Source organism: Nyctibius grandis, chromosome 6 (genome assembly GCF_013368605.1).
Source record: "Nyctibius grandis isolate bNycGra1 chromosome 6, bNycGra1.pri, whole genome shotgun sequence".
NCBI classification, from domain to species: Eukaryota; Metazoa; Chordata; class Aves; order Nyctibiiformes; family Nyctibiidae; genus Nyctibius; species Nyctibius grandis.
In genome coordinates, this window is record NC_090663.1 from 38,037,124 (window position 1) to 38,048,595 (window position 11,472).

The window sequence follows — 11,472 nt, forward strand, 5'->3', positions numbered from 1 at the left end:
AGAACCCAAAGCCCTGCCTGTAGCACCAGTCTCGTAGCCAGGCATTTATAGAGAGAATCCTACTATTCCATCCCACGTCATCACCTGAAAATGGAAGGAGGGAGGAGAAAACAACTTGTGCCCCAGACTCTTTCACCAACCGTCCTAGGGCCTTGTAGTCTTTCTTCATCCCCCTCAGACTACGGGATGCAGCTTCTTCCCCACCTGTCTGGAAGATCAGCAGGGGGTAGTAGTCTGTGGCCTTCACCAGGTTGGGGAGTTTCCTGGTGATATCCCTGATTCGGGCTCCAGGCAGACTGCAGACCTCCCTGTGATGGGGGTCAGCTCTGCATATTGGGCCCTCAGTTCCCTTTAGGAAGGAGTCTCCAACCACTAAGACTCTTCTCTTCTTCCTTGTGGAGGAGGTAGCTATACGCCTGTCAGGTTTTTCCGACCCTTCTTGTAGATGGGCGTTACATTTGCTAATTTCCAGTCAGCTGGAACTTCTCCAGTTAACCAGGACTGCCGGTAGATAATAGAGAGTGGTTTGGCAAGTGCATTTGCCAGTTCTTTCATTACTCTGGGGTGAATCCCATCCGGGCCCATAGCCTTGTGGGTGTCCAACTGGCACAGCAGGTCACTAACCGTCTCCTCCTGGATTACGGGGGGTTCACACAGCCCCCCGTCCCTAACTTCAGGCTCTGGGGGCCGAGTCTCCTGTGGACAACCGGTCTTGACATTAAAGACTGAGGCAAAGAAGGCATTGAGCACCTCTGCCTTTTCCTCATCCCCTGACACTACACTACCCTCCTCATTCAGTAAGTGGTGGAGGCTCTCCTTGACCCTCCGTTTGCTGTTTATGTATTTGTAGAAGCTTTTTTTGTTGTCTTTGACCGTAGCAGCCAAATCAAGCTCTAATTGAGCTTTGGCCCTTCTAATCTTCTCCCTACACGACCTGGCAACGTCCCTATAGACCTCCCAAGTTACCCAACCCTTCTTCCAGAGCAAGTAGGCTCTCTTTTTTCCTTAAGTTCTAGCCTAAGTAAGATGTAAGATATTGTAAGATGAAATGCTGCTTCAGACCACCGGCTATTAGCAAACAAGGTTTCTTTTCCCTGCTTAGCTCAGCAACCAAAGACAAGGGCCGAGCAAGCACAGGGTTTTTCCCAGGCAAAACATTCACTCAAAATATATCACTTGCCCTACCCCAAAGACGAATGTTTTAATCCAATACAGAAACACATTTTCGTAAGTATCAAAGAGTTTTAGATGTTCACAGCTAAATTACTATAGTTGGAAGGGGCAAGAAGTTGGTATGTAAAGGATGCTTACTTTTTGCTCCTTTGAGATGAGACCAAAAGACTTCTCCCACCCCTTCTCTCTATCTGCTCTTGTCTAGGAAACCCACCAAGGGAGTAACTTCATGACAAACAACTGACTACTTTGTACACATATTTATCCAAAAAAAGATATTTTGATATTGATCTTCCCCATGTATTGGAACTTGTTCGACAGTTTATGTACTCTTCCTGAGGCCTGGAATAGGTGCTCTCTCTTTGTCAAAAAATAGTTATTTACTTTCTCTTTTCAAGATCAGGTTTTACCTCCACATCCAATTTGCCTATCCACAGAGCAGAAATTCTTTTCTGGTGATGTGACCAAGGAATTACATACTTTCAGCCCTCAACTCTTTTTACTTTTTTTCCTCCAAAACCTTTAACATTAGGTATCACATTCACCTGTGGTAGCACTTCCCAGCTTAAACAGAATCCAGTCAGCAGCCCTCAGCTCTTACAGCAAACAGTGGGGAATGAGGTGAGTGGGCCACCCTAGGTATCACACAAGCACAATGACATCCACACTGTCCCATTCAGAAACTAATGCTAAAACCATCTTCTGGGGCACAAAGGGGATCTCCACCACCTGTACTCAGAGACTGGGACTGTGCAACAAGGGTTCTGCTGAGAGGTTTCTCCCCTGTTCCTGCCTGGGTGGCCACAGAAGTCCTGGTCTGGCAAGCTCTCTGAAGAGCCTCCATGTCCCAAGTCATGGGAGAACATGGGCAACTGGGAGGTCTTGAAAGTTACCCTTGAAATACTCTTCATCGCACAAATTGCTGTACATTGTTTCTTTATAGGTTTGTACTGTCCCTGTTTGCAGGCTTTGTTAAGATGGTTCTTGTTCTCGTACATACCAGATGGCCACTGCATTTGTTTGTTTACTCCCATTAAGTGCACGCCTAGCTCTTCCCTACAATGTAACTGCTTGCATCATATCATCTCCTCCTCATAACTTTTACTTTGCTTTGCCCCTGCATATTTCAGCAGATTTTCCTCCAGGGAGGAGCGGACAGGACAGGTGGCCCAAAACTGACCAACGAGGGTATTCCATCCCATACACGTCATTCTCAGTATAAAGTGGGGGGATCACGAGGGTCTCACCCCCTTCTGCTATGGCCAGTGTCCGAAGAGGACTCTGTGTGGTTTCCTGCTGCCCCCGATCCTGATCTGTGCATCCCTGAATCCAGTTCTTGACTGTCACTGGGCCCAGCCTGGGCCTTCCCAGAGCCTGCCCTGCAGTGCCGGGGGTGACGTGGCCGACATCGGGGGAGCTCGATCTTGGGTTTGTATATATTTGTATATATTTAATTATTTCCATTATTATTATTATTATACTCTTTTTCATTATTATAGTTCACTAAAATGGTTTTAACTTTCCAACCCATAAGTTTCTCTCCCTTTTCTCTTTCCCTTTCCCTTCTGGGGAAGGGGGAGGGTTAATAGAGAACATCTGCCACCGGTTTAATAGCCAGCCCAGCCTTAAACCATGACAAGTGCACAGTAGAGTTTACTTCTAAACAAAACAAGGTACTGGTCTTGTTTCAGATAAACATGTACATCAGAATTTTACAATGACCATATTGTTTTCAGGCCAAGACTTCCATACCTGTTCTCCGTTTGTCTCACATTTGGGACTAGATGCTTCTCTCTATTTAGGAAGCTGTTTTATTTTCAGTTTTCAAAAAGCTGATCTTGTTTATTTAACTGCAAACAGGACCTGACAACTCCAGAAGGCTTCTGTTGTTGTCCTTACAGTTCTTACTGGCTTTTCAGGAATCCAGGAAGATCACAATGCAGATATACTAAGAACAGTCTCTGCAGCACACACACTGTCACAGTTTAAAGCTGGGCTGGTTATTAAACCTGCGGCAGATGCTCTCTGTTATCCCCCCCCTCCCCCCAGAGGGAAAGGGAAAGGGAAAAGGGAGAGAGACTTCTGGGTTGGAAAATTAAAACAGTTTTAATAAACTATAATAATGAAAAAGAGTATAATAACAATAATAGAAATAATCAAATATATGCAAATATATACAAAACCAAGATTGAGCTCCCCTGAAGTCAGCCACGTCACCACCGGCACTGCAGGGCAGGCTCCGGGAAGGCCCAGCCTGGGCCTAGCGACAGTCGAGAGCTGGATTCAGGAACGCACGGATCGGGATCGGGGCAGCAGGAAAACAGACGGAGTCCTCCTTGGACACCGGCCATAGCAGAAAGGGGCGAGACCCTCGTGATCCCCCCGCTTTATACTGAGAATGACGCGCATGGGATGGAATACCCTCGTTGGTCAATTTTGGGTCACCTGCCCTGTCTGCTCCCCCCTGCAGCTGTGACCCCCCTTTGGCTCTTCACTTGTAAGCAGTGAGGAATTCAGCAGTGACCTTGGTTTCTCTAAGAATAAGTACAGCAAGAGCCTTACTGCACAACTTCCCTACCGGTACCTCAGCGATAACTACAAACTTCGAGCGTTATCAGTCCTGGAAGCAGACACTATCTATCTGCAAACATGCAGTTAGTTTCAGAAAGTGCAGTTACTTAGAGGAGACTTAGCTGAAAGTAAAAATCACTGAAAGGAAAATCGGCCTGGTTTAGGCCAAACCAGGACATTCCACCCCTTATTCCATACCATTCACGTCATACTCAGATCACCACTAACTTTTCATTTTAAAATATATACAGATAACATTAGTTTATGATTCATCTCTATACAGAAAAAAAAAGTTCATCAAGTTCATTTAGTTCAGGATTGTGGGTTTCCATCTGGCTAGGAGTCTCCCAGGGTAGAAGAGATGGTATGAGCTTTGTCACAGTTCGTGCCCACGGGTTGCAGGTTAAAGATGTCAGTCTCGAGGAGGTTACTGGACGCCACTTGCAGCTAGCTCCGGTCTCATCACCACTGCTTCAACCTGAAAGACACTTATGAACACTGTTAGTATTATGCAGCAATTAACATCATGCAGTTCAGAATTAAGTATTCTCACCCAAGATCAGATCACCTTCAGGGACACATCGGACTTCACCATCCTGCAGCATCACCCACCAAGTACATCCAGGTCCCTGAGCAAAAGCAATCCCATGAATGGGTTTACCTTTGCCCGTAGCAGGAAGAACCCAGACAGTTTTTCCCAACAGATTCCTTTCATGCACCACAGGGACTTTATCCCCTTCTACTGTATGTAAAAGGTCTGACTGAGCAGGGCCAGCTCGGTTGATAGATCCTCTGGTGTTAACTAGCCAGGTAGCTTGTGCCAAATGCTTATCCCAGTTTTTAAAGGTTCCACCACCCATTGCTTTTAGGGTAGTTTTTAATAGCTCATTATACCGTTCAACTTTCCCAGATGCTGGTGCATGATAGGGGATGTGATATACCCATTCGATGCCATGCTCTTTGGCCCAGTTATCTATGAGACTGTTTTTGAAATGAGTACCATTGTCCGACTCAATTCTCTCTGGTGTGCCGTGTCGCCACAAGATTTGCTTTTCAAGGCCCAGAATAGTGTTCTGTGCAGTGGCATGGGGCACAGGGTATGTTTCCAGCCATCTGGTGGTCGCCTCCACCATGGTAAGCACATAACGTTTACCCTGGCGGGTTTGAGGGAGTGTGATGTAGTCAATTTGCCAGGCCTCCCCATATTTATATTTCAACTACCGCCCCCCATACCACAGAGGTTTTAACCGTTTGGCTTGCTTAATTGCGGCGCATGTTTCACAATCATGGATAACCTGTGCAATAGAGTCCATGGTTAAGTCCACCCCTTGGTCACGAGCCCATCTGTATGTTGCATCTCTCCCTTGATGACCTGAAGTGTCATGAGCCCACCGAGCTAAAAATAGTTCACCTTTATGTTCCCAGTCCAAATCTATTTGGAACACTTTAGCAGCCTGATCTGCTTGTTGGTTGTTTCGATGTTCCTCAGTTGCCCGACTTTTAGGTACGTGAGCATCTACATGACGTACCTTCACGACTAGTTTCTCTAGCCGAGCAGCAATATCTTGCCACAATTCAGCAGCCCAAATAGGTTTACCTTTACGCTGCCAGTTGCTTCGCTTCCACTGCTTTAACCACCCCCACAAGGCATTTGCCACCATCCATGAGTCAGTATAAAGATACAGCCTTGGCCGCTTTTCTCGTTCAGCAATGTCTAAAGCCAGCTGGATGGCTTTTACCTCTGCGAATTGACTTGATTCACCTTGTCCTTCTGTGGCTTCTGTGACTCGTCGTATAGGACTCCATACAGCAGCTTTCCACTTCCGATGCTTTCCTACAAGACGGCAGGATCCATCGGTGAACAGGACATACTGCTTCTCATCCTCTGGTAGTTCATTATACGGTGGGGCTTCTTCAGCACGTGTCACCTCCTTTTCTGGTGGCATTCCAAAGTCTCTGCCTTCTGGCCAGTCCATGACCACTTCTAAGATTCCTGGGCGATTAGGGTTTCCTATTCGAGCCCTCTGTGTAATTAATGCAATCCATTTACTCCATGTAGCATCAGTTGCATGATGAGTAGTAGGAACCTTACCCTTGAACATCCAGCCTAGTACTGGTAATCGGGGTGCCAGGAGAAGCTGTGCCTCAGTACCAATTACCTCTGAAGCAGCTCTAACTCCTTCATATGCTGCCAGTATCTCTTTTTCAGTTGGAGTGTAATTGGCCTCAGAGCCCTTGTATCCTCGACTCCAAAATCCTAGGGGTCGACCTCGAGTCTCCCCTGTCACTTTCTGCCAGAGGCTCCAGGTAGGACCATTGTCCCCAGCTGCGGTGTAGAGCACATTTTTAACATCTTGTCCCGTACAGACTGGTCCAAGGGCTACTGCATGCACAATCTCTTATTTAATCTGTTCAAAGGCCTGTCGTTGTTCAGGGCCCCACTGAAAATCATTTTTCTTTCTGGTCACCTGATAAAGAGGGCGTACAATCTGGCTGTAATCTGGAATATGCATTCTCCAGAAACCCACAACGCCTAAGAAGGCTTGTGTTTCCTTTTTGTTAGTTGGTGCGGACATAGCTGTTATTTTGTTGATCACCTCTATCGGGATCTGGCGACGCCCATCTTGCCATTTAATCCCTAAAAACTGGATCTCCCGGGCAGGCCCCTTTACCTTGCCTCTTTTTATGGCAAAACCAGCTTGCAGAAGAATTTGAATTATTTTCTCCCCTTTGTCAAAAACTTCTGCTGCTGTATCACCCCATACAATGATGTCATCAATATATTGCAGATGTTCTGGAGCTCCACCCTCTTCTAGTGCAGTCTGGATCAGTCCATGGCAAATAGTAGGACTGTGTTTCCACCCCTGGGGCAGTCGATTCCAGGTGTACTGGATACCTCTCCAGGTAAAAGCAAACTGTGGCCTGCACTTTGGTGCCAAAGGAATAGAGAAAAATGCATTAGCAATGTCTATAGTGGCGTACCACTTGGCTGCCTTTGACTCCAGTTCATATTGAAGTTCTAGCATGTCTGGCACAGCAGCACTCAGCGGTGGCGTAACTTCATTTAGGCCACGATAGTCCACAGTTAATCTCCATTCTCCGTTAGACTTTTGCACTGACCATACAGGACTATTAAAGGGTGAGCGAGTCTTGCTAATCACTCCTTGATTTTCTAATTGTCTAATCAGTTTATGAATGGGGATCAGGGAGTCTCGATTGGTGCGATATTGTCGTCGGTGCACCGTGGCAGTAGCAATTGGCACCTGTTGTTCTTCAACTTTCAGCAACCCCACAACAGAAGGATCCTCTGAGAGGCCAGGCAAGGTAGACAGCTGTTTAATGTCCTCAGTCTCTACAGCTGCTACACCAAAGGCCCATCTATATCCTTTTGGGTCCTTAAAATACTCTCTCTTGAGGTAGTCTATGCCAAGGATGCATGGAGCATCTGGACCAGTCACAATGGGGTGCTTTTTCCATTCATTTTCAGTTAGGCTCACTTCGGCCTCCAATACAGATAACTCTTGAGATCGCCCTGTTATTCCCGAGATACTGACAGATTCTGTCCCTTTATGATCCGATGGCAATAGGGTGCACTGTGCACCAGTGTCTACCAGGGCTCAATACTTTTGTGGTTCTAATGTGCCAGGCCATCGAATCCACACAGTCCAATAAACTCGGTTGTCCCTCTCCTCCTCCTGGCTGGAGGCAGGGCCCCTCTAATTAAAGATTGGATTCGTGCAGCTCACGGGGATTGGACCTTCATTTCCCCTATTCACTCTTGGAAAAAAAGGGATTTGAGGCCCATCTACCCTGACTGGGGTCCTGCTCATTGGTAACTGGAGCAGCCATCCTCCTAGGAAAATTCTCTCTGGTATTTCTGTTAGCTTGCAACTCACATACTCGTGCCTGTAGGGTACTGGTAGGTTGTCCATGCCATCTGTTCATGTCCTCCCCATAATCACGCAGGGTAAACCACAGGATACCTCGTGACGTGTTCCGTTTCCTTTGAGCCGGTCCAGTAGGAGGGCGTTTCCTCCTAAAGGCTGCAACGCGGGCCTGTGTAGGTAGAGATTCAAGTTTATTCTCGATCCTGGACAGTTTGTCTGACAGTTGTTTAAATGAGTCCTTGTTCTCCTTAGTCAGTTTTTCCACATCCGAGACACAGGCCTGCAGTGGAGAAGAAATACTATCTTCATACTGTCGCATACAGTTAGCCATTTCGCCCACACTAGGTCGTGCCATAGCATCTTCTCCCCAGACTAATATTGACAATGTATGGGTATGTGTTGGTGGAGCACTCTTCACAACCTTCCGGAACGTGGATCCGTTGCATTCCACTTCATCAGGATTTACAGGATCTACAATGTCCTGAGGGTGTTTATAAATGATCTCTTGCACAGCTAGTTCTCTAAGGTAGTTAATACCTTTTTCTATAGTGGTCCATTTGCTTAGGTGGCTCATAACATCATCTTTGTAGGGATACCTGCTCTTTACAGCTGACAAGAGTCGCCTCCAGGACTGATAGTGTTTGACCTTCTTGGAAGCATCTTATCAATACCACCATCTCTGGACAGGGATCCCAACTGTCTGGCTTCTCTACCATCCAATTCTATGCTATCTGCCCCATTATCCCAGCATCGGAGCAACCAGGTAATAATTGGCTCACCGTCATAACGACTAAAGTCTTTCCTTATACTTCGCAGTTCTTTCAGGGATAAGGAGTGGTAGGTTATCTCTACTTCCGAGTCCGAGTCCTCCTGTGATTGTTCTGCTTTAGAAGGACCTTTCTTGTCCTTCTTGTGTAATGGGCCTTCTTTAAAAAGACGATCAAGGAAACCCCCCTCTGTGTCAGGCCCTGACTCTGACTGAGAAGGGCCCTCACCTGGGTCCTGTGCTGGCTCTGCCTTAGAAGCCTCTGAGTCATCATCCTTCACTTTACTAGCTGATTTCTTTCGGTGTTTTCTCCTGGTTACAGGGGCAGCATGATACCTCCCGCTGTTGCTGCACTGACATCTAATCACATAGCACACCAGTAACACATTCAGGACACACGAAAATAACAACATGCCCTGTTCGAATTTTGCAGGAATCAGCTTGGCAAAAAAGGAGCAGATACTATCAAAATCAGTTAAAAGACGCCCGGTGTGCGCAGCTACGGATTCGCGATTAAAGCTGCCCATCATTGTATCATAGAGATAAGAGATCGGAATAATAACTGCCCAGTTTATCACGACATAAATCAGTATCACAACCCATACCGAAACGACACATTTCGACCAGCACGCCCTGTTAAACCACATGAAAACACTAACACACAGCGCATAAGGCAAGTAAGGTATTATTACACTTAACTCTAAAACAAGCTTTATAAAGAGAAGAGGTAATACAAGGCTCACAAATAACATTACCATCTTCGCTATCTGTTTTAATTTCCAACCCCTCGTAAATCTCAAAGGAAGAAATCTGATACTCTCTTGGCTGAGCTCTCCGGATCTCCTCCCACTGGAGCTGGGATTCGACTTATCAGAGCAACCTGTCGGAGCTTCTCTCGAGCCCCACATTGGGCGCCAATAAATCTGTCACAGTTTAAAGCTGGGCCAGCTATTAAACCTGTGGCAGATGCTCTCTGTTAACCCTCCCCCCCCCACCCGAAGGGAAAGGGAAAGGGAAAAGGGAGAGAGACTTCTGGGTTGGAAAATTAAAACAGTTTTAATAAACTATAATAATGAAAAAGAGTATAATAACAATAATAGAAATAATCAAATATATACAAATATATACAAAACCAAGATTGAGCTCCCCTGAAGTCAGCCACGTCACCACCAGCACTGCAGGGCAGGCTCCGGGAAGGCCCAGCCTGGGCCTAGCGACGGTCGAGAGCTGGATTCAGGAACGCACGGATCGGGATCGGGGGCAGCAGGAAAACAGACGGAGTCCTCCTTGGACACCGGCCATAGCAGAAAGAGAGCGAGACCCTCGTGATCCCCCCGCTTTATACTGAGAATGACGTGTATGGGATGGAATACCCTCGTTGGTCAATTTTGGGTCACCTGCCCTGTCTGCTCCCCGCTGCAGCTGCGACCCCCCTTTGGCTCTTCACTCGTAAGCAGTGAGGAATTCAGCAGTGACCTTGGTTTCTCTAAGAATAAGTACAGCAAGAGCCTTACTGCACAACTTCCCTACCGGTACCTCAGCGATAACTACAAACTTCGAGCGTTATCAGTCCTGGAAGCAGACACTGTCTGCAAACATGCAGTTAGTTTCAGAAAGTGCAGTTACTTAGAGGAGACTTAGCTGAAAGTAAAAATCACTGAAAGGAAAATCGGCCTGGTTTAGGCCAAACCAGGACACACACCCTCTGATGGTGCAAACAGGCAGCAGAATACCATGAAGAAACTGCCAAGTAAATGTTCTTTTTCAAGGTAGATTTATAGTTTCATTATTTAGAACCTTTCTTTGGTCTTTAAGCTGGCAGTATACCATAGGATTTACTCTGTCCATGACTGAGATTCACACACAAACTCCTGGTAATCTGAACTCAATGTGTTGTGTATGTCAGTTCCTACACTTCAGTGGCAGAATTCACTGCTCTTAATGGTTCTGTATTCACTGACAAAGAACATGCAATATTCTGAGAAATTTCCACAATGTGGATGGCTTATACCAGAATCATGAAGGAGCTGAGCCTGAAAATTATTTTTACATTTATTCAAACGGTGGATTTTTCTTGCATCACTAGTTCATTCTTCTTCCTCTTGCACTGCTTGACAGCAAAGCCTTCTGGTATCTTCCAGATCTTTCATGGTATAAGGTCTTTTACAACTCACAAACATTTTGTAAGTTATCTTTGACAAAGCAGCCCAATGTAAAAAAAGTCATACTCGATTTGCTAGCATAGCTTAAGGACAAGTTGAAAAGCTCGATCCAAAAATCAAAAACATTAACCGTTAAAAAGCCATTCCCAAAACTTTAAGGGCAAATTTCCCCATCAGTGACTCCCAGTAAAAGGTTCTGATTCTAGTTCACGGGAGAGCACTGAAGAACCACCTCTGGAGACAACATTGGCAGTGATGTTACCGCGGAGGCGACTGCGCTGTAGAGCAAGCCCGCCCAGAGTGACAACCCACGGAGGTGTGGGCAATAAAAAGTGGAAAAATAAACAAACCAACCCCACCAAAACTCCCCAAAAAGTAACGAAAGGAAGAAGCAAGCGCTTGGCGCACAGGCACGCTCCCCTCAGGGCGGCCAGGCCTGATTCTGAGGAGGCAGCCGCGGCCGGGCCCTCAGCGACCGGCGGGATGCCGCGCGGGCCGCCGCGCCGAAGGGGCTGCCGCCACTGTGGGGGCGGGGGAGGAAAGCCTCCCCGGGCCTCCACTGCCCGCCCTTCCTGCGCCACCCTCCGCGGGCCGCGGGCTCCCCGGGCCGCCGCCGGGGCCTCCCGCCCGGCTGCATCGAAGCCGCGGACCGCCGCGCTGCCGCGGGGAGACCGGTGTCGGGCAGCGCCACCGCGCGGCGGCGGCCGCACCCGAGACCGTCGGGGCGAGCGTTGCGGCGGCGCGAGCGGGTCCGCTCCGCGCGGGCGGCGCGAGGGGCGGTGTCACCGCCAACTGTGACGTCGGCATCACAGAGCAGGGCCGCCCGCCTCGCCGCGTCAGTGCGCTGACGGGAGCAGCGCGCTGGGCTGTCCGCTCTGCTGCTCCTCAGGGAGGCCTGGGACGGTGGGGCCAA